This window comes from Prionailurus bengalensis, chromosome D2 (genome assembly GCF_016509475.1).
Source record: "Prionailurus bengalensis isolate Pbe53 chromosome D2, Fcat_Pben_1.1_paternal_pri, whole genome shotgun sequence".
Lineage (NCBI taxonomy): Eukaryota > Metazoa > Chordata > Mammalia > Carnivora > Felidae > Prionailurus > Prionailurus bengalensis.
In genome coordinates this window covers 86,146,681-86,170,197 of record NC_057351.1, presented here as the reverse complement: position 1 = coordinate 86,170,197, position 23,517 = coordinate 86,146,681, and the positions used below count along the sequence as shown (strand labels likewise).

Here is a 23,517-nt window from a genome sequence, read left to right as displayed (position 1 = left end):
AGAAAATTAATTTTGAAAAGAAAAACAGAAAAGAACTGGTCCTAGAAGACTGGCTCTAATTTTATAATGCATGCCTAATATGAACTTTTAAAGTAAATCTGATTCTTACATGATATTGACAGAATGTTTTTAATATTCTTTGCAGTAACTTTTGCTGCCTTCTGTACACAATATCCCTACAAACAGCACAAACTCTATTTCACCGACTGGATACAGTCACTAGCATCGATAATGACAAGAATGACGCCATCATTATCTAGTCAGACACTGCCGGTTGGGTACGGAATTTCTGACAAGGATCTTGGTCATCAGCTCACTACAGGCAAAGGGTACAAAGAACAAAGCCAAGTGCTGGGAAAGTCCTTAGGTACCTAAGGCTAAGGCCTAGAAACAACAGATCTCAACTCATGAAATGGACTCCTGGAGCAAAAAAATAGAAAACCTGGTTGTCTTCAGCCCAGGGGTGCTGAGTGCAGACTGAATCAGGACAAAGACGGCTTTGGTCCTGCACAGGCCACTGTCAGCCTGCTCCTCTACCACCGGGACTCTTCACCTGCCCCAGACAATCTCCTCTCCAGAGGCTCCGTGGAAGGGCTGGAAGGGCTGGATCAGAACCTCCCCCCGCTGCTGGGGCACCAACACGAAAGGCCTGTGTGCCTGGCAGATGAGTGTGTGCTCTCCACCTGCGGGGCTACAGCTCCGCCGAGGCCAAGGGGCTTAAACCCAAATACTGCTGCACAACCAAAGTCTATAAAGAACTTATTAAACTCACACCCAAAAAACAAATAATCCAGTGAAGACATGGGCAAAAGACATGAACAGACACTTCTCCAAGGAAGACATCCAGATGGCCAACCAACACATGAAAAAAAGTTCAACATCACTCATCATCAGGGAAATGCAAATCAAAACCACAATGAGATACCACCTCACACCTGTCAGAATGGCTAACATTAACAACGCAGGCAACAACAGATGTTGGTGAAGACGCGGAGAAAGAGGACCTCTTTTGCACTGTTGGTGGCAGTGCAAGCTGGTGCAGCCACTCTGGAAAACATTATGGATTCTTCAAAAAACTAAAAATAGAACTACCCTTTGACCCAGCAATTGCACTACTAGGCATTTATCCACAGGATACAGGTGTGCTGTTTCGAAGGGACACAGGCACCCCCATGTTTATAGCAGCGCTATCAACAATAGCCAAAATATGGAAAGAGCCCAAATGTCCATCGATGGATAAATGGATAAAGAAGATGTGGTATACACATACAATGGAGTATTACGCAACAATCAAAAAATAATGAAATCTTGCCATTTGCAACTATGTGGATGGAACTGGAGGGTATTATGCTAAGTGAAGTTAGAGAAAGACAAAAATCATACAACTTCACTCATATGAGGACTTTAAGAGACAAAACAGATGAACATAAGGGAAGGGAAGCAAAAACAATATAATAACAGGGAGGGGGACAAAACATAAGAGACTCTTAAATATGGAGAACAAACAGAGGGTTACTGGAGGGGCTGTGGGAGGGGGAATGGGCTAAATGGGTACGGGGAGCTAAGGAATCTACTCCTGAAATCATTGTTGCACTACATGCTAACTAATTTGGATGTAAATTTTAAAAAGTACAAAATAAAACAATAAAAAAAAAAAACAGACCCTCCCCCTGAGGTTGTCATAATGCAATACAAATCTTAAAGGTGTGAGCAAACATTTTAGTTAGATAGTAGTTATTATAGGACTTCCTGGGAAACGAGCTCTCACTCTACTGTTTCTAAAGAGGCTCCACCCCAGGAGCCCAATGTGGGGCTCAAACTCAAGACCCCAAGATCAAGACCTGAGCTGAGATCAAGCTCAACCCATTGAACCACCCAGAACCCCTGTGCGCTGACTTTTAAACACACACTGAATTTTCTGCCTGGGATTTCTTGCTTTCCTTTAAAAAAACAAAAACAAAAACAAAACAAAAACAAAAACAAAACCAGTTAGATCTGGAAAAGAATTAGGCTTGTTAGAAGTGCCACTTTTTAAATTAAATTACTCAAAATAACCCAATTTGCTTAAATGAAATTAAAATATTCTGTATTGGACTAAATGGCACTAAATCTCTGTCATTCATACCCAGGGGGTGTACAATATTATATAATTAATGGTATTCTAGCTCTGTCAGTGATTTTTAAACTTAATTAAAATGGACTGAATCTTTTAAAAGAGAAACTCCCATGACTGCCACTGGTGAGAAATGACTTTCATTAAGCTACGTAAATATGCATGAATCTAAATTTAGAAAATGCTGTCTGCAGAGTTTAGAAGAGCTCTAAAATCAAAACGTATATAAATATACAAACTAAACACCAAGAAGATTACAAAACCAATAACATTTAAACTACCAACATGAATCTAATGTGATGGCTGTTACTTTACAGAACTGGTGTGATGCTAAAAGCATAAACACGGCACTAAGGGCACCGAGCGGCGCCCTTAAACCTGTCATGCCCCGCACGATGGCTCAGTGTCATACGGGCAACGCTAGCACCTGCTGGCCACCTCTGTGGCGCCGCGGCTCCACACGGCCGCAGCAAGGACCCCGCGCACTGGCACAGTCCGCACGGAGGCACTTTGCCAGGAGGGGGTCATCTGGCCGATGCAGAACTTACTTAGTAAATGTTCAGATCAAACTCGGAAACTATGACACATGCTTCGCAGCCCCGAAGAGCCCACCTCGGACTCTCTGTCTGCAACACGCTTACATCTCTCCCGCTGCCACTAAGGGGCCAGAGAGGAACTGGAAAGGCGTCCGTCCACAAGGCAATGGTGGTGAGCAGGCTCTGACAGACAGATGATGGCGAGGGGTGGCAGGCGTGGTGGTGACAGTCTTTTTTTTTTTCTTTTCCTTTTTTTTCCAGAGAGGGAGAGAGACAGAGCGCAAGCAGGGGGAGAGGCAGAGAGAAAGGGAGACACAGGATCGGAAGCAGGCTCTAGACTCCAAGCTGTCAGCACAGAGCCTGCCGCGGGGCTCCAACTCATGAGCTGTGAGATCACGACCCGAGCCGAAGTGGGACGCTTAACTGACTGAGCCGCCCAGGCACCCCGACAGTCTTTTTTTTTTTTTTTTGTTTTTTAGATCCAAGTTAGTGAACACGTAGTGTAATAATGGTCTCAGTAGAATTTAGTGATTCATCACTTACATATGGCGCCCAGTGCTCATCCCAACAAGTGCACTCCTCAATGCCCATCACCCATTTAGCCCATCCTCCACCCACCCAACACCTTTCTAGCAACGCTCAGTTTGTTCTCTGTATTGACGAGTCTCTTACACTTTGGTGGGGACGGTCTAAGTGTGCACAGGAGGCCAAGGTCCCAATGTGCTGAGAGCCTCAGCCAGGCTCCACACCGGACCCTGGGCACAGAGATGGCAGAAGGTCTTGTACTGAACCGCTGGGTCCCCAAGCTTGTGCCCATCCCGTCAGGTGGTGACTCCCGCCCCCTTCCTGATCTCCAAACGCTAGCTGCCAGGAGTAAAGTCCCCACCCTCCCTGGGCCTCCTCTCCAAAGTGACAAATCAAGGGACAAAGTCCTGAAGCTTCAAACGCCCACAGGGCTCAAGAGAAAGATCAGCCCCAGGAAGCCCTCCGGCTGGAAAGCCCACCTCGCACAGGACTAGCTGCTGGCTCTGCAAGCGGCTCCAGATTAAACATGAACCGACGGCTCGGGACCTGCAGACGGGGGAGAAAGTGGCCAAAACAAGGGGGCTGGGGGAAAGGGGGACAGCGCTTCAACAAAACCAACAAAACCTCAAGGAAACGACACTTTACGTCCTCGGGGAGTTAACAGTTAATGCCTGCTAACAGGAGTGACATCACCAATGCCAGCTGAGTGCCTGCGAGGTGCCAGGTGGTATTCTAACTGAGCACAGCCCTGCATTTAGCCAGTGAACCTCCCACACCTATGAAGCGGGGCTCCCATCAGCCCCGTGATGGAGAGAAGTGGGCGCTGGATGCTGTATGCAGCTCACCCACACTGGCAGCCCCAGCCACTAATCGGGGGGCAGCAGGGTGGCCCTACGTCCGGCAGGGTCCCTAGAGGATGAGGTTAGAGGTTAGAGAATGGGGGTTAGAGGTTAGAGGATGAGCTGCGTGCTACCTCGAGAAAGGAGAACCAGCAAGTGTGTTTTGAAATTCAAACGCGAATAACAATTTTAAAGCTCAACACCTCTTCCAAAGCCTGGAGCACGAAGACAAAGAAAAGGACAATCACCATCACAGGATCAGGTTAGGTGGCTCATTAGCCAGTTAAGCTCCAGAAAGACGACAGAGAGAAGGGAGTGAAAGAAAAAAAAAAAATATCAAAGGACGAAGTCAAGAGTCTCCTGACAAGGTCTGGTGAGCGCCAAGCCTAAAAAAACCCCTAGCCCAAGGTGCCTCACCCTGAAAACTAAAACACCCAGGATAAAAGGGAAATGCTAAAATTCCCCAGAGAAAACAGATCACAGACAAAAGGAACCAGACAGGAAAATGGTGGATGGAATACCAACCACCCTCAAAATTCTGAGAAAACGTAACTTTCAACCCATAATTCTACACCCAGTCAAATGTTCAATCGGGTTTCAGGGAGGAGTAAAGATGTTTTCAAACACGCAAAGAGTAAAAACGCCTTTCTCAGAAAACTACTGGAAGATGTTTGGCAAAATGGGAATAAACCAAGGGCAAAGAAGATGGGGGGAACTGACATGCCCACAATGGTGAGGACAGTGCCGAGGTAGGAGTCAAGGACCCCGGAGAGCAGCAGTCCCGGCCGGAGGAGGCTGGCCAGGAGACGTCCTGGGAAGAGAAGGGCTAGCGGTCACCTGTGCCGTGTCTGGGAACGTCACTGCTGTGTGTCTGACCATGTCTGCTTAAACTGCACTGAAGACAAAGAAGCAAGCATGTGAAAAAATTAGGCGATCGTTAGCTCTAGGAAAAAATATATCGGTACGAAAGAGAAAACGCATATGTACTTTAATTCAGCAATGAGCAGGATTTGCCTGATTCTGAGGGAACCAAAACGTGTAAGAGAATTCCCTCGGCTCTCTCCTTTTTTTCTTCCCCAGGGAAGGTGGGGGAGTGCACGTGGGTGGAAGGCGATGCTAGTGAAAAAGCACCCTCATCAGGTACCGTCGGGAAGTCAGGACTCCCTCTTCAAAGCCAGGAAGTCAAAAGTCAGCAGTGAAGACGTTATTCAGGGGCTGCTAAGGATACTTCCCGGCAGGTGTCGAGGAAAGAGGCGCTGCACATTATGGTGACACAAGGAAGAAGCAGGAACAAGAAATGCGGAGCGGGGAGAGGGGCCCAGAGGGAGAGCATGCGACGAAGTTTTAGAAGACGGGGAAGCGAAGCCACGTTCGTGTGCCCCGGCGCCTGGCGCAGCACAGGGGGAGCCCGGGCCCAGGGGAGCAGGGTGAGCAGACGGGCGGGGTCAGGGAGCGCGTGGCACAGGAGGCAGGGCGGAGCTGGGCTCTGGAGGCGGTCTCGTCAGACCACAGCTTTTTTCCACGAGGTATGAGAGAAGATTCATCTGCTGAGAGCGGAAGGGAGGGGGTGCGGGCGAGGTGCGGGGCGTGTGAAGGAAGCGTTCTCGGGCGTGAGGCCACACTACAGAACGCGGGATGGTCTCTGTGCCAGTGCCCACGTGAGATCTGAGGTCAGCAGCTTGTTTTTAAAAACCAGCAAGCCTAGCGAGTGACTACCGTAAGCCACGCACTGCCCTGGGGACACAGCACACGCAGTGTCCCTGCCCCTGACATCTGAGTGGAGGAAGGGACTCTGAACAAGCCCACCCGGTGGCGCTTCCGCAGCCACGCGGCGCAGGCAGAGGGTTAGACCAGGTCTGGGTTCCGGCAGGAGTGAGAACGGGGGCTGCGAGAGACGAGGGGGCTAAGAGTGAGCGAGGGGTGACACGGTGTCAGGCCCCGGGGTCCAGCGGACGGGTCGGGAAAGACGGCTCTAGCGGTGGGTTCGGGGGTGCGCGCGAGTATACAGGGGTTTGCTAGACGATTCTTGCACTTCCCGGAACTTTTAAGTTTTTCAAAACACCAACAAGGAAGAACACGTCATCTCCTCTCCTTCTGTCAACCTTTCCTGCCGCTGCCCTAGTCTGTCGTCTCAGGCTGAACGACTGAGACGGCCCCCCCAGCGGCCCGCTCCCTGCCTCCGCTGCTCAGAGTTGTGTCCACAGAGCGGACGGAGAGTCTTCCCAAAGGCACGAATAACATCACCACCGTGCCTCAAACCCGATCAACACCCAACTATCACGGCTTGTGTGCTCACCAAATTAAGCAGCACTTACTCAGAACTCACCACCTAAAACTGCTGAGTCACTGCCACAGAAAACGAAACCACAGCAATTAGAAGGGAGGTACGGTTTGCAGCGGTTCGGTTTTTTCTCTCCTCTCTCCCGGTGGTTAAAGACGCAGAGGATTATTTCACCACCACCTCCCGGCCAGCGAGCAGGATGCAGGGGAGACCCAGAGTTGTGCACGCTCCTCCAGAGACCACTGTCCCCGCCCTGATACCCCCTTGTGAGCAGGACCGTGTGAAACACAGTCCCGGGAAGTGGTCACCATTAAAGACAAGCATCTGCTTTCCTTAAGATGTCATCAAAGCTGGTCCTGGGCCGGGAAGCATCTCAAGCGGTGTTCGTCCCCTTCGCCCATCAGGAAGACGGGTGAAAACCATTACACACACACCCAAATCGCTGCTCCAAGAGTCACAAAGACGGGAACGACAGGAACTCTCACGGGCCGCGTGCGGGACACAAAGCGCACAAGCCCTTGGAAGACTGCTGGGCGCTGTCCACCAAAGCCAGGCAGCCGCCATCCCGCGACCCAGAGACCCCGCTCCAGGCACACGGCCGCCGGCACCACACAGCTGTGGTGTTACCACGGCCTTACCAGCGGCACCTTCACAGAACAGACAATTCAGACATCCAGTAACGTAGGAAGATGCCTCCACGGCGGAGCGCTCCCGCGGTGCCTCCCGTGGCAATGAGAGCGCACGGATTACAGCTACACCTAGCAAAGTGGATTAGTCTCAGGAAGAAAATACTAAGGAGTACTTACTGTTGGATCCTATTTATATCAAGTTCAAAGCCAGGTGAATCTAATCCATGACGTTAAGTCCCTCCAGGGGTAGGAGCGCCCGAGGTACCCGCAAAGTGCTCTCCTGAGCGGGCTGCGCTCCCTGGCGCCTGGGACCCTGCAGCCAGCCAACTGCACCATGTCTCCCCTGCGTCCCGGTTACAGGTGTCCACCTTCTCCCGGATCCTCATCCGTGGGTCCAGTGCTGGCAGGCCCCCGCGTGCCACTCACATGGACAGACCTCCACAGGCCCCCGACCACCTGGCGACCACCTCTCCACACCTGGTCCCATGCCCCAGCTCTGGCTTGCCAGTCACCCGCCTCCCTCTCTGCTGAGGATTCTGCTTATTCCTCTTAGAAACCCAAGTGTCCAGGGACAACTGGGTGGCCCAGTGGGATGAACGGCTAACTTTGGCTCAGGTCATGATCTCGCGGTCCGTGGGTTCGAGCCCCATGTTGGGCTCTGGGCTGACAGCTCAGACCCTGGAGCCTGCTTCGGATTCTGTGTCTCCCTCTCTCTCTGCCCCTTCCCCACTCACACTTTGTCTCTCTCTCCCTCTCTCAAAAATAAACATAAAAAAATAAATAAATAAAACCCACAAGTGCCCAGAGCAGATTGTTCCACCACCAAGAGAGGGTCCGTCCCACCTAGTCTCCTCGAGGACTCTGCTCCGATGACAATATTCCCGCTCTCTGGAGCCCCATCAGTTTTCTCTCCTCTAACAGATTAGTCCTAATTTCAAACAGAAATGCTGAAGTCTATCATATTTATAAAAAAAAAAAAAAAAAAAAAAAAGCTGACCTCCACATTCCACACCGGCCACTGCTGCAATTTCTGTCCCCTTAAAGCAAAGCTGGACAGTGCTCTGTCCTCACTGCCTCTCCTGATTCTCTCTGGAGCTCACTTTGAGGAGTGTGTGCTTCCACCACTCAGCAAGTTCACCTGTTTCAACTCACCAGGTCCTTTGTCACCATTACCAAACCCATTCTCTGCCCCATCTATGAACTCAGAAGAGGGGTATCTGGGGCACTGGCCACATCGTTTAGCTCCCGCCCTCTGGAGCACTGGTCTGAGTGGGTGGTGTGCATTCACACTGTAGGAACTCCGACAGTAAGAACGTTAACCCCTATGACAAAGAGGCCTTTTGAAAATCACACTCAAAAATCCTGAAGAACACTTTACTGTATATTCAGATTGAGGAGTACCATCTACTCTCCAAAGACAAAGAGCACTCTGAAACCTTCCGTGTTTATACTAAAGAATGGAAAATCTCTTACGGGCAGACACGAATGAATGTGCATGTGTGTACATATGTTACATTTCTAGCTATGTCTTTTTAAAGCAGTCACCAAAGGCAAAAGTTTTCTTTCAGAAAGCAGACACGAACTGGCAGTGAATATAAAAAATGGAAACCCCCCTGTAAGAGATATAGTAAGGTTCTAAACTAGAGACACTATAATCTTTTTTTTTTTAATTTTTTTTTCAACATTTATTTATTTTTGGGACAGAGAGAGACAGAGCATGAACGGGGGAGGGGCAGAGAGAGAGGGAGACACAGAATCGGAAGCGGGCTCCAGGCTCTGAGCCATCAGCCCAGAGCCTGACGCGGGGCTCGAACTCACGGGCCGCGAGATCGTGACCTGGCTGAAGTCGGACGCTTAACCGACTGCGCCACCCAGGCGCCCGAGACACTATAATCTTAAGAGCACCCCAAATTAGGTTCCTCCCAATTATGAGTAGACTGGATAAAATGTGACAAAACAGAAAAATCTGAATATCATCTTCTAGTCAATCGCTAAAAAAGTTTGTGGCAAGTTATCTAAACTGGAAAAGTCAGAAGGGACAACTGAAATTCAATTTCTCTACTCCTACAATAAATACTATTTTAATAACAGGAAAAGTAAACCGTATCTTAGGAACACGAGGATGATCTACCTTATGAAAATGAACCAACATGGATACACCATTTTAATAGAATTAACTATTCTAACAAAAACTGCATGCTTATCTCCTGCGCAAAGCATTTGACAAGGATAATCCAAGACCTGATCATAATAAAAGCACTCAATACACTAAGAATAGAAGGGACCTTCTTCAACTTGATAAAGAGCACCTACAAAAAAAAAAAAAAAAATCCACAGCTAACATCATACTCAATGGTGAAAATGTGGATGCTTCCTCCCATAAGAGCAGGAACAAGAAAAGGTGTTCGTGCTGACCTTTCCAGTAAGCTTTCTCCTGAAGTCTCCAGCCAGGGTAATTAGGCAAGGAAAACAAAAGGCATCCAGATTAACGAGGAATAAAGTCAAGCTTCCTCTGCTCCCAGGAGACATTATCTTGTCCATAGAAAGTACTAAGGAATCTACACAAAACTATCAGAGCTGATAAATGGGTAAATAAATCAGCTGATAAATAAGTATCAGTGCAGCAAGGGTAGGGGATACAAAAACAAAGATCGACTGTACTTCTCTACTCTAGCAATGAACAGTCAAAAAATGGGGCGCCTGGGTGGCGCAGTCGGTTAAGCGTCCGACTTCAGCCAGGTCACGATCTCGCGGTCCGTGAGTTCGAGCCCCGCGTCGGGCTCTGGGCTGATGGCTCAGAGCCTGGAGCCTGTTTCCGATTCTGTGTCTCCCTCTCTCTCTGCCCCTCCCCCGTTCATGCTCTGTCTCTCTCTGTCCCAAAAATAAATAAACGTTGAAAAAAAAAAAAAAAATTTAAAAAAAAAAAAAAAAAAAAAAATGACGTAAGGAAATGATTCACTTTATAGTATCATCAAAAGTAATAAGGTACTTAGGAATAAACTTAAAGAATTGCAAGATTTACAAGCTACAAGCTGCAAAATACTGTTCCAAGAAATTAAAGAAAACCTAAAAACTGTTACGATTTCATTCATGGATTAGAAGACTGAGCGAGAAGACGGCAGTATTCTTCAGATGGATCTACAGAACCCAGGCAACACCCCTATAAACTCCCAGCAGTCTCCCCCATGCCCCCGCCCCCAGCGGAAACTGACAAGCTAACTCTTAAAATGCATATGGCACTGCAAGGCTCCCAGAAGAGCCAAAACGATTTTTAAAAAGAACAAAGCTGAAGGGCTCACACTTCTTGATCTCAAAACGCACTGCAAAAGTACAATAATTAAGACAGTGCGGTACTGGCGTAAAGACGGACATACAGACCAAGGGAATAGAATTCAGAGTCTAGAAAGATACCCTCACATCTATGGCCAATTCATTTTCAACACAGGTGCCAAGACAACTCAAGGTGGGAAAAAACCCAGTATTTTCTGTATGGAGACAACTCAATATCCACATGCAAAATTAAGACACTGGACCCATATCTAACACCATATACCAAATTAATGCAAAATGGGCCAAAGACCTGAATATAAGAACTAAATCTATAAAACTCTCAGAACACAGGAGCACATTTTCATGATCTCGATTAGGCAATGGTTTCTTAGAAGATACCAAAAGCACTGCAGACAAAAGAAAAAAAAACCCAGATAAATTGGACATCATCTAAATTAAGAATTCTTGTGCATCTAAGGGCACTGACAGTGAAAAGACAATGCACAGAATGAGAGGAAATATTTGCAAATCATGTATCAGGTAAGACTCTAGTCTCTGGAATATATAAATAACCCAATAGATAAAAACCAAAAACCAAAAAACAAAACCAACTAAAAAATGGGCAAAGGGCTTGAACAGACATTTTTTTTTCCCAAAGAGAATACACAAATGTGGAATAAGCACAGGAAAAGATGCTCCATATCACCTGTCGCTAGGGAAACGGAAGCACAATGGGACAGCACTGCACCCATACAGAAGGATGGCTCAGGTAAAAACAAAAACAAGAACTGTTGGGGAGGATGCAGACAAACCGAAACCCTCATAACACTGCTAGTGGGACTGTAACATGATGCAACCACTTCGCAAAACGGTTTGGCATCTCCTCAAAAAGGTCAACGTAAAGTTAGCACACGACTGTCGATCCAACTCTTAGGTATCACGGCTGACAAAACTGGAAACACAGGTCTACGTTAAAACTTTTTCAAGAATATTCATAGCAACATTATTTAAATTCAGCCAAATACTGGAAATAATCCAAACTATTCATGAAATGAGCTCAAAAACAAAATGTGGTCCATATTCACCCAATGGAGTATCATTCAGCCAAACAAAGAATGAAATACTGACACCTGCTAGATGGATGAAACTTGAAAACATTACACTACATGGAAAAAGCCAGACACAAAGCCAGACCTATTATATGATTTCAGTTATATGCAACGTCCAGAATAGGGAAATCCACAGAAACAGAAAGTAGGCTAGTGGTTGCCAGGAGGTAGGGGAGGAAGGGATGAACAGTACTTGCTGATGGGTTTCTTCAGGGGGTGATGAAAATGTTCTAGAATTAGACAGTGGTGACGGCTGCACAAGTCAGTGAACATACTAAAAAATACCCAACTATAGTCTTTGAAAGTATGAGTTTTATGTCAAGTGAATTGTATCTCAGTAAGTCTATTATTATTTCTTAACTTTTTAATGCTTATTTTTGAGGGGGGGGTAAGGGGCAGAGAGAGAGGAGACACAGAATCCAAAGCAGACTCCAGGCTCTGAGCTGTCAGCACAGAGCCTGACGCGGGGCTCGAACTCACAGACTGTGAGATCATGACCTGAGCTGAAGCTGGACACTCAACTGACTGAGCCACCCAGGCGCCCCTAATCCCGTTTCATTTAAACTGAAGGAGCCTCTGTTTCTTTTTGGCTACTTCTCACAAGCATGTACGTTAGGTGAAGGCAGCAGGAGATCAGGAAATTCAGTGTGTGCACATCATTCCCCAATCAAAAGTCTTGTCAGATCAATTCCGGTAGACTTCAAGACTTAGGAAACCACGTTTCACTTCTGTCGTTAAAGCCCAGCAGAGATTTAACCAAACTCTTCAAGGAGAATCTGACTCATACGGAGTATTCCATGCTACCTCCTCCACCCCATCCTAAAAAATGACAAGTTTTTATCCCAAAGGCTATCTGACAGCATACATTACCCTTTTCTGCAGACATGTTAAGTCACCTGAACAATTTCCAGGGACGCTCTATGCTGTATCGCCTACCTAGTGACTCTGAGTAATTAAGTGCTGGTAATTAAGTTCTGCCACAGCAGAAGTCTGAGCCAAGACCAGTAACAGCACCCTGGCACAATCATCAAAGCACGCACTAGACTGTTTAGAAGAAAATTAAAGCTACGCACTCTCCAACTGAACATCTTGCCCTTACGATGATTCTCACTGCCCTTACGATAAAGATCACAATCCTCGCTCTGTTCTCCCCTTTGCCTTCTATGGTCTGATGACCGAGGCCTTGGTTTCTCAAACTGGTTATAATTCTTGCTGTTTCAAGCCCTCCTCCAGGCTCTCTACTCTGCCAGGACAGCTCCTCCCACCCCCCCCCAACCCTGTCATCTATCTGTCCTTCACACCACAGCCCAAGGTTCCATTGCCCAGGGAAGCACCTTGACAACTTCCTTGCTACGTCTCAGGACCACGTGGGTCGCAGAGCAGTGCTTCTGCTCACGGCGCATCTGAAGCGTGGGTGCGCACCTGCAGAATGGATGCACCAAGAAGCAAAAGGAAGAGCTGAGAGTTCACCTGCTAACCCTGGTCACTCGCTATGCATCAGCCAAACTGCCCTCCTGCTGCAAGCCCAGACAGGCGGCCGCACAACCGGTCCTTGGTATTTCACACTCACACTGGCAAGAGGACAGAGACGAGCATTTTTGTCGTCTACGTAAAAGGGGCCACTCATCTGAGAAATTGGTCCCAAAAGGGGAAGACTCTCTCTCTAAATTTGGGAAATGACCTAATCTAGTCTGTCGTATTAGAAAAACAGGCTGCTATCATTTCTCTCCTTGTATGCCACCTTTTCTCCCCCCGTAAAGTAAGCTCTATGCCCCGTGGGGCTTGAACTCACAACCCTGAGATCAAGAGTCACGTGCTCCACCAACAGAGGCAGCCAGGCACCCTCTTATATGTGATTTTTTATTACTATCTGTTAGGAACACACACAGCCTTGAGACTGTTCCTTATACCAAATAAACAGTTCAGTTAGACTTAAATACATGTGAAAAAACTCACAGGTGTTTCTCAGAGAAATCCCCAAATAGGCAAGATTATCAAATAAGTGAGTTTACCAGGTAACTGATAAAACAAGTCAAAGTTGTTTTGTTTTTTTTTTTAAGCTTATTTATTTTGAGAGAGAGAGAGCGAGCAAGAGAGCACGTGCATACGGGGGAAGGGCAGAGAGAATCCCAAGCAGGCTCTGCACCGTCAGCACTGAGCCCGACACAGGGTGACCCCATGAACCCTGAGGTCGTGACCTGAGCCAAAATCAAGAGTCGGATGCTTAACTGACTGAGCCACCCAGGAGCCCCACAAGTCAAAGTTTTATCACACTTTAAATAAGCAAACAATAATTACTCATCCCCAGTTTGTGATTTTAGAAAAAGTGTAAGTTATTTTTGACCAGTAAGTTCGTTCAGTGCGTATAAATTCAATTTCTAAGTAGCTTTTCAGGAATGTATTTATTCTTTGAGAATAAACATTTTAAGAGTGCACTCAATGATTAAAACGATAGATTAGAAATGTATGATTTCCTGCTTCAAAAAATCCACATTTAATTCTACCATAAAATGGAATAAAATTTGGGGCACCTGGGTGGCTCAGCCGCTTGGCTGAGTGTCTGACTTCGGCTCAGTCATGGTCTCGTGGTCTGTGAGTTCGAGCCCCGCGTCAGGCTCTGTGCTGACAGCTCAGAGCCTGGAGCCTGCTTTGGATTCTGGGTCTCCCTCTCTTTCGGCCCCTCCCCCACTCATGCTCTGTCTCTCTCTCTGTCAAAAATAAACATTAAAAAAAATTTTTTTTAATGGAATAAAATTCTGATATATTCAAGAGAATGAGAAGACCAGCCACGTACCGGTAGAAAATATTGGCAAAAGACACAGCGGATAAAGGACTGCTACCCAAAATACAAGAACTCTTCAAACCGACAGTAAGAAAACCCAATCACAAAATGGGCAAAAACCCTAACACAAGATCTTCAGACGGCAAAGAAGCACCGGAAAAGATGCTCCCCATCACCTCCTCAGGGAAATGCAAATGACAACAGGACCCCGCTACATACACACCTATTAGAGGGGCAAAAGTGGAAATGGCGGACGACACCAGATTCTGGCGAGGACGGCGAGTCACAGGAAGTCTCCTTTGCAGCCGTGGGGATGCACAATGGTGCAGGCGCTTTGCGTGAAAGCCTGGTCATTTCTTAGAAAACCCAACATTCTCTTCCCATACGATTCAGCAGTTGTGCTCTGTGGTACTTACCCAAAGGAGGTGAGAACTTACGTCCACACAAAAACCTGCACATAAATGTTTACAGCAACTTTATTCATCATTCTTAACACATGGAAACAACCAAGATGTTCTTTAGTCATTGAACGGATAAACTGGTCCATGCAGACCATGGAATATTGTTCAGTCCTAAAATGAAATGAACCATCCAGTCCTGAAAGGCATTAAAGAACCTTAAATACATGTAATGAAGTGCAAGGAGCCAGCATGAAAAGGCTGCACACTATGGGATCCTAAGTATACGAGATCCTGGAAAAGGTAAAACCATGGAGACAGTCAAAAGATCAGTGGTTGCCAGGGGTGAGCAGAGATGAGCAGGCAGAACACAGATTTGTTGGGCTGAGAAATGACTGTGTGATACCATAATGATGGACGTGTACCATTATATATTTGCCCAAACCCACGGAACGTGTGACACCAAGACAGAACAGTAACACAGAGCAGGTTGATAATGGGACTTGGGGCAATAACGTGTCAGTGTTCTCGTTCTTTCATTGTAACAAATGCACCATCTGGTGGGGGGTGTTGATAATGGGGGAGCGTGTGGGGGACGGGGAGAGCAGGGGGTTATATGGAAAATCTTTGTGGCTTCCCCTTAATGTTACAGTGACCCTAAAACCACTCTAAAAAAAATAAAGACTTAAAAAAAAAATTCTGATAAGTGCTACAAGGCAGATAGACCTTAACAAATTAAAAACATTATGCATAGTGAAATAAACCAGATACAGACGAACAAGTGTTGTATAATTCCACTTACATGGGGTCCCTACAACAGGCATATGAATTTTCACAGAAACAGAAAGCAGAGTAGAGATTATTGGGGGCTGGGGGGAACTGTTATTTCATATGGACACAGTTTTTCTTTGGGACAATTAAAAAGTTTTGGATATAGATGGCAGTGATGGTCACACCACACTGTGGACGTAATCGATGCCACAGAACTGTATGCTTACAAACGGTAAAAACGATCAATACTCAACTATGTATAGCTTACCACAATGAAGAAAAAAATCCAGCTTCTCAAGAATGTCCACTCTCACCACTTTTAGTCAACAGGGTACTTACTGAAGTCCTAGGCACAGCAATCGGACAACATAAAGAAATAAAAGGCATCCAAACTAGTAAGAATGAAGTAAAACTGTCACTATTTGCAGATGACAGGATAACACTATATATAAAAAATCCTAAAGAATCCACCAAAAAACTACAACTGATAAATGGATTCAGTAAAGTCACAGGCTACAAAAGTCAAGGTACAGAATCTGTTGCAGCCCCATACACACTAATAATGAAGCAGCAGAAAGAGAAATTAAGAAAACAATCCCATTTACAATTGCATCAAAAACAATAAGATACCTAGGAATAAATCTAATAAGGTGAAAGACTGTACTCTGAAAACTGTAAAACACTGATGAAAGAAATCAAAGACAGCACAAAGAAACGGAAAGACATTCCATGCTCATGGGTTGGAAAATCAAACATTGATAAAATGTCTACACTACCCAAAGCAATCTACATGTTCAATGCAATTCCTACCAAAATACCAACAGCATTTTTCAGAGCTAGAACAAACAGCCCTAAAATGTGTACCACAGAAGACCCTGAATATAGCCAAAGAGAGAAAGACAAAACCGGAGGGATCACAATCCCAGACTTCAAGTTAAATTACAAAGAGGCAGTAATCGAAACAGTATGGAACTGGCATAAAAACAGACACATAGATCAATGGAACAGAACAGAAAACCCAGACACAAACCCACAATTATATGGTCAATTAATCCTCGACAGAGGAGGAATGAATACGCAGTGGGAAAAAGACAGTCTCTTCAACAAATGGTGTTGGGAAAACAGGCAGCTACATGGCAAAGAACGAAAGTGGACCACTTTCTTACACCATACAAAAATAAAGTCAAAATGGATTAAAGGCCTGAATGTGAAAAACTGAAACCATAAAAATCCTAGAAGACAGTACAGGCAGTAATGTCTGTGACATGATCAGTAGTGGTATTTATCTAGATGTGTCTCCTGAGGCAAGGGAAAACAAAGGAAAAAAAAAACCCTACTGGGATTACATCAAAATAAAAGTTTTTGGGCTCAATCTCATGAACTGTGAGATCGTGGCCTGAGCCAAAATCAGGAGTCTGAGCCACCCAGGAGCCCTGTGCAGAGCCTGCTTGGGATTCCCACTCTCTGCCCTTATCATACGTGTGTGCATGCTATCTCTGTCTCTCAAAATAAACTTAAAGAATTACAGACGATGTATCTGATAAGGGGTTTGTACCCCAAATAGAGAACTTATACAACTCAACACCCCAAAAAACAAACAATCCAATTAAAAAATGGGGAACATTATAAAAGGGGGGGGGCACCTGGGTGGTTCAGTCCATTGAGCATCGTACTCTTGGTTTCAGCCCAGGTCATGATCTCACAATTTGTGGGACTGAGCCCTGCGTGGGGCTCTGTGCTGACAGCATGGAGCTTGCTTGGGGTTCTCTTTCTTCCTCTCTCTTTGCCCCTCCCCTGCTTGCTCTCTCTCAAAATAAATAAACTTAAAAAAAAATTTTTTTTTAAATAGAAATACCCTACAATCCAGCAATCACATCACTGGATATTTAAACCCAAAATGCAAAAACAAAACAAAATAAAACAAAAAACCCCACACTAATTCAAAGGGATATATGCACCCCTACGTTTATTGCAGCATTATTTATAATAACCAAATTATGGAAACAGCCCAAGCACCCACCAACAGATGAATGGATAATGTGGTGTGTGTACACAAGGGAATATTATTCAGCATAAAAAAAAAATGAAATCTTGCCATGTGCAACAACCTGCATAGAGCTAGAGAGTATAATGCTAGGTGAGGTCAGTCAGAAAGACAAATATCATATAATCTCACTCAGACAGAGTTTAAGAACCAGAAATAGAGAGAGGCAAACCAAGAAACAGATTCTTAACTATAGAGAACTCACGATTACCAGAGGGGAGGTGGCACAGGGAGGGACGGGTCAAACAGGTGATGGGATTAAAGAAACATCAACAGGACAGAACACAGGAATCTAATACAGATTTCAATTAAAAAAAAAAATGCCTAGACCTCAAAAACAAAAAAAGCCCAAATCCACATTAGCCCAAATGTTCTGTATTTTTCTGTAGGATCAAATGAATCGAAAAGACTACCCCCCCCCCCCCGACTCAGAGCCAGTTCTCGAGGCGGTGGTGTGAACCCTCTCCAGGCGGCCCTCATGGCCAGCAACCCAAAGGTAACTGTGGGTGGATTCCTAAAGCGACAATTTATAGGACTATTTTACCTGTGCACACACCTTCCCCCAACGCACTTTAAAGAGCGCACAATCCTACCGAGCTCCCCGGTTCCTCAGTGACCATGAAGTGAACAGGATGGGAAAGGGAATGTTCTGGTTCTCTTGAATTGCCTATTGAAATTGACTACATCCCTGAACTTAACCGGGGCTCTGGCAAAGCAGAGTAAGAACGTTTCTGGTAACTACGACTCCTATCAAGACTATCTGACTTTTCCGATGACTTCAGCAAGGGACAGACCTTTGGTACCATGAAGTCAAAACCAAGAGATGTGACTTCTAAACACTCCCTGAGATCATGAGGGTGTGAGAGGCAGAGAGACAGCACCAGCAGTTGGGGCAAAGTGGACACATTCATCTGCCTGAAGAGAAGTTGAAGAAGGTGAGCAGGGACAGTCTATACGTCGCGTCGCGGCAGAAGCTGCCACTGGTGAGGGCAGGAGACTAGGCAGTTAGTTAGGTTCTAACAGCGTACCTGGAGCCCAGCAACGGGAAGGTGGGAGGCCTGTCCTGGAAGGTTCCACAAGAAGCTGGACCAAATCAGACAGGCCCAAGACGGTGGGTGCCATGACCGGACCCCTGACCAACCAAGGAGGAAAAGGCATGAACCTGTTTCCAAGGAACCACAGCCCCCAGTGATGAATATTTCTCCCCCTGGTTAACAACTGTGCATAAAAGTTAGAAGCCCAAGCCCCAAGGCACAGAGCCCCCCGTCTCTCCCTGGAGCTGCTGCCTGTCACGGGGACAGTGCACCCCTTTTCATCATCGACTTTCCCGCTGGTGTCGTCTGCTCAGTCTGTCCTTGAATTCCTTCCTTCCGGGACAAGACCGAGAACCTTTGGCAACTCCTCTGGGACAGGCCGGGCTGGGGTCTCCCTGGTTCACCAGGCAGCAGAGAGGAGGGGTTAGAAATGGAACTGAGAGGGGCGCCTGGGTGGCGCAGTCGGTCAAGCGTCCGACTTCAGCCAGGTCACGATCTCGCGGTCCGTGAGTTTACGATCTCGCGAGATCTCGCGTGATCTCGCGTGAGTTTGAGCCCCGCATCGGGCTCTGGGCTGATGGCTCGGAGCCTGGAGCCTGTTTCCGATTCTGTGTCTCCCTCTCTCTCTGCCCCTCCCCCGTTCATGCTCTGTCTCTCTCTGTCCCAAAAATAAATAAACGTTGAAAAAAAAATTAAAAAAAAAGAAATGGAACTGAGAGGGGCGCCTGGGTGGCTCAGTCGGCTGAGCATCCGACTTCGGCTCAGATCACGATCTCGCGGTTCCTGAGTTCGAGCCCCGTGTCGGGTTCTGCGCTGACAGCTCAGAGCCTGGAGCCTGCATCGGATTCTGTGCCTCCCTCTCTCTCACGGCTCCTTCCCCACTCATGCTGTCTCCCTCTCTCTCTGTCAAAAATAAATAAACATTAAAAAAAAATTAAAAAAAAAAAAGAAATGGAACTGAGAGTTACAAAAAAGAACTTCAACTTGAACTGTAACTTTTACTTCTTAAAAAACTCTGGAACAAATAAGATCAAGTATTGAAAACATGAGTATTGTTAATGTATCATGTTAATAACATACAGCTAGATTATTATCTTGTTTAAAAGCCACTTAGAGTTTATCAAAATGTGAGGTGGCAAACAGTTTAGTCTGAAGAATTAAAATATTTCTCCTGTACGAAAGGTGTGCCAAAAAAATCATGACATCGTGACACTTCTTTAGAACGTGCAGGTACATAGTTACCCCACAGAAACAAAGCCGGATGTAGCCCCTGACAATTTATGAAGTTAGGTATGATTATAAATGCACTGATGCACATAAGGCACTGAAGCCCCCCCTTTCAATGATTATTCGCTGAGTTACCATTTTGCCTTGTTTTAAATCTAATTAAGGAAACTCCTGCTTTTTAACCGGTATACTTTTATGGCTATGTTTTGTCGTTGGAGATACTGGGAGAAAATGAAAAGCTAGCAACAATGTTTAGGGAGCTTGCAAACAGCCGGAGGCGGCCCCAATCACAAGCAGCAGCAAGGGAAACTCTCCTGTGTTCAGTTCGTAGAAAGCTAGTCTTTTCCTGGTCTATCGTTACAAAACACAAGGCACCCTTCCTTGGTGCGAAACACAACCGTACAGAAGCGTCCAGCATAAAAGCAGACATCCTTCTTCAGTGCCGATCCAAACCCTCACTCTCCGCAGGCACCCACTCTGAACGGTGGGGGTGGCAAGGTCCACACCCAGGTTATTTACAACCACACTCCGTTTTTATAGGGGAGCGCTGTTCTGCCGGTGGCTGTTTTTAATCTCCTGGGTCACAGACCGCTTTCCAACGGGCACAGACCCCTTTAATCCACAATATGGGTGTACCAGGATGCTTTTAATCCCTTCACTACTTTGGGGCATTTCAGTTTTCCCGGATGTTTGACCGCTGCGATGCACAATTCTATAAACACCTGGTCCCGCAGTGCTGGCACACTCCTGTGGGACTCCCGCAAGTAGAATCATGGGGGTCGCAACCCAGCTTTAACAGATGTACGTGCCACACTGCCCTCCAAAGTATGAGTGTGGGGATAATCTTTCTAGAAATGTAAAGCAAAAGTAAAACCTCATCACTACTTTAATTCTTTTCCTTACTCCTTTTATTTATTTCTTAAATGTTTATTTTGAGAGAGCACAGGGGAGGGGCAGAGAGAAAGAGAATCTCAGGCACCTCCACACCCAGGAAGAGCCGGACGCTGGGCCTGATCCCGCGGACCGTGAGGTTATGATTGAAGCAGAAATCAAGAGCTGGATGCTTAACGGACTGAGCCACCCGGGCGCCCCTAGTTGTGGTTTTCTGATCGACGAAGGTGTAGATGAAATAGACTAAACTCTGTCCCACGCTCTGAGCAAGTCCAAAAACCTTATCGGGATTTCTGTTTTCAAGGTTGTCCCTGCAGCTGGGCTCTGGACTCCAGCTTCTATTCAAGTTCAATTTATGAGTCACTCTTCCTGTCCCACTTACCATTCCTCTCCTAAACCGAGACTGACCCACACACAGGTCTGACTTTCCTTAATTTCCAAAAGCAAAAAAAATCCCCCTTGTAAAAGACAAATGTCAGCATCCTTAAATGAACTCGAGGTAGAACGTATACGAACTGGGGGGACAGAAGAATTAAAATTCAAGGTTTGGGGCATCTGGGTGGCTTGACTGGTTAAGCACCCAGCTCTTAGTTTCAGCTCAGATCGTCTCGCGGTTCATGGGTATGAGCCCTGTGTCTGGCTCTGCACTGACAGCATGGAGCCTGCTTGGGATTCTCTCTCCCCCTCTCTCTCTGTTCCTCCCCTGATTGCACTTTCTCTCTCAAAATGGATAAACAAAATTTTAAACATTAAAAAAATCAATGTTTACAATAAATATTTAGAGATTAATATTCATAACGTATAAAGAGCTTTTAAAAATTGATTTTCATGGAGCCTGGGTGGCTCAGTCAGTTGGGCGTCTGACTTCGGCTCAGGTTATGATCTCACAGTCCATGAGTTCGAGCCCCGGGTCGGGCTGTGTGCTGACAGCTCAGAGCCTGGAACCTGCTTCTGATTCTGTGTCTCCCTCCCTCTCTGCCCCTGCCCGGCTCATGCTCTGTCTCTCTCAAAAATAAACATTAAAAAAAAAAAAAACTTAAAAAAAAATTGATTTTCAAAGACCTCAGTAGAAACATGGATGAATAATGTGATCTAATGACTCACAGGAGAAACAGAAATCACCAGTAAAAAAAAATCTCAACTGCAACCCTAACCCTAAACCCAACCTAAATCTCAACTGCCTGGGTGGCTTTGGCTCAGGTCATCTCACAGTTCGTAAGTTCTAGTCTCGCTATTGTCAGCTCAGAGCCCTCTCTGGATCTTCTGCCCACCCCCCCCCCCCCACCAACTCATGCTCTCAAAAATGAAACATTTAAAAAAAAATCTTAATTGCATAACTGGTAAGGAGATGCAAATTAGATTTGCCATTAAAATAGCTAACATCAGGAACGCCTGGGTGGCTCATTTGGTTCAGTATCCGACTCTTGATTTTGGCTCAGGTCACGATGTCATGGTTATGGGGTTGGGTCGAGCTTCGGGCTCGCACCGGGCACGGAGCCTGCCTGAGCTTCTCTTTCTCCGTCTCCCTCTCTCCCGCTCACATATGCATACGCACACTCTCTAAAACACAGTTTTTAAAAAATAGCTGACATTAAAAAGACTGATGTTCTCAGCATGAAAGGAGGAAGGAGAAGTCTGGGGGGAGGTATAAGATGCATCTTTCGGAGAGTGCTTTGGCGGCCTCAAAACGTAAACAAGGAGCCTTCCCCAGTGTGCCCGTTCCTAGGAATCCAGCCACAGAAATGCTCGCCCAGGCAGGTGGGGGCCCAGACAATGTGCTGTCGCATCTTTAGCAGTAAACAGCGAACACGGAGACCACCAACGAGACTAGTTCAATAAACAAGAGAATCTGTGTGACGAGATGGTGTGCAGTCATCAGAAGGGACCAAACAGAGCTATACCGCGAGGCGGCATGGTTAAAAATACTGAGTATGGGCTCTGAATCCTGACTCTAGCACCCACTAGCTCTGGGACCTGGGGCAAAGCGAACCAACTTCCCTGAGAGTCAATTTTCTCATTTATAAAACAAAGGCAACAGTAGCACTTAGATCTCAAGGGGCTGCTGCAAGGGTCAAATGAGCTCAAGCACATACACGGCTCAGCACGAGCTGGGTCAGCGTAAGACCTTCAATTGCACACCAGTGACAGCCAAAAAACTGCAAAACAGTATTTATGACAGGATCCGCATTTTGTACAAAACGAAACGAAAAACTGCCTATACGTAAACTAAGTTTTAAAGTAGAAAATAATAGATAAAGGCATTGGAAATGGTCTAAAAACACACACACTGTTAAGGGTAGTTACCTCCGGGGAGGATTCCTGGACAGCGGTGCAGAGTAGGAGGAAACTTCACTTTTACTCTTTACACATCCGTATCATTTGATTTTCTTTAAAAAATGAACGTTCTGCTTTTGCATTTTGAGCCAAAAACAATAAAATCCAGTGAAGATGAGCAAGGGCAGTTCTCGACACGTGCCCCGCCATTCCTGCTGCTAACACCTTACTTTAAAGCAGCAGTTCTCAAGGCGTGGTCTGTGGATCCCAGGGGTCCCCGAGCACAGAACTGGTTTTGTGACACCTGCGTGGATGAACCAAAGCCACGGTGATTGAAACTGTCGGTGCCTCCATGTGCATCGCGGCTGCGGAGCCACGCCGTACGGAGAGAGCCGCTCGGCTCACACACGCACGTGAGAGCCAGCAAGCTAGTCCCACAGGTTGGGAACAACCTTGATCAAACTAATTTTGCCCAATCCCAACCCTCCGGTAGGAGTCCTTTCGCTATTCTCTGTGGCGAAGTGGGCACTACGCAAAAATCACGTCTGCTGCATCTCCAAGCACAGTGACCGTCTCAAGAAGCACATGCATGGCTGACTGTTGCAGGCCGAACTAGGCACTTATTTGACGGAACGCCGTTTTTATCTGAAAGAACAACTCACCAACTATGGTTTTTCAGGAAAGTCTCCTGAAAATGAACAAAGGGAGCCTCTCATTTCACAGAGAACAACCGACAGCATTTGCTGCCAATGTTAATATTCACATCACTGTGACAGCTTCCCGCTTCAAGACTT

General features: G+C 46.4%; 1 protein-coding gene across 1 annotated transcript in view; it reads right to left on the bottom strand.

Moving 5' to 3' along the window:
* The window catches only part of PPP2R2D (protein phosphatase 2 regulatory subunit Bdelta), a 52,733-nt gene that overhangs the window by 20,989 nt on the left and 8,227 nt on the right, over positions 1–23,517 (bottom strand). The gene's annotated exons all lie outside the window — the stretch shown is intronic.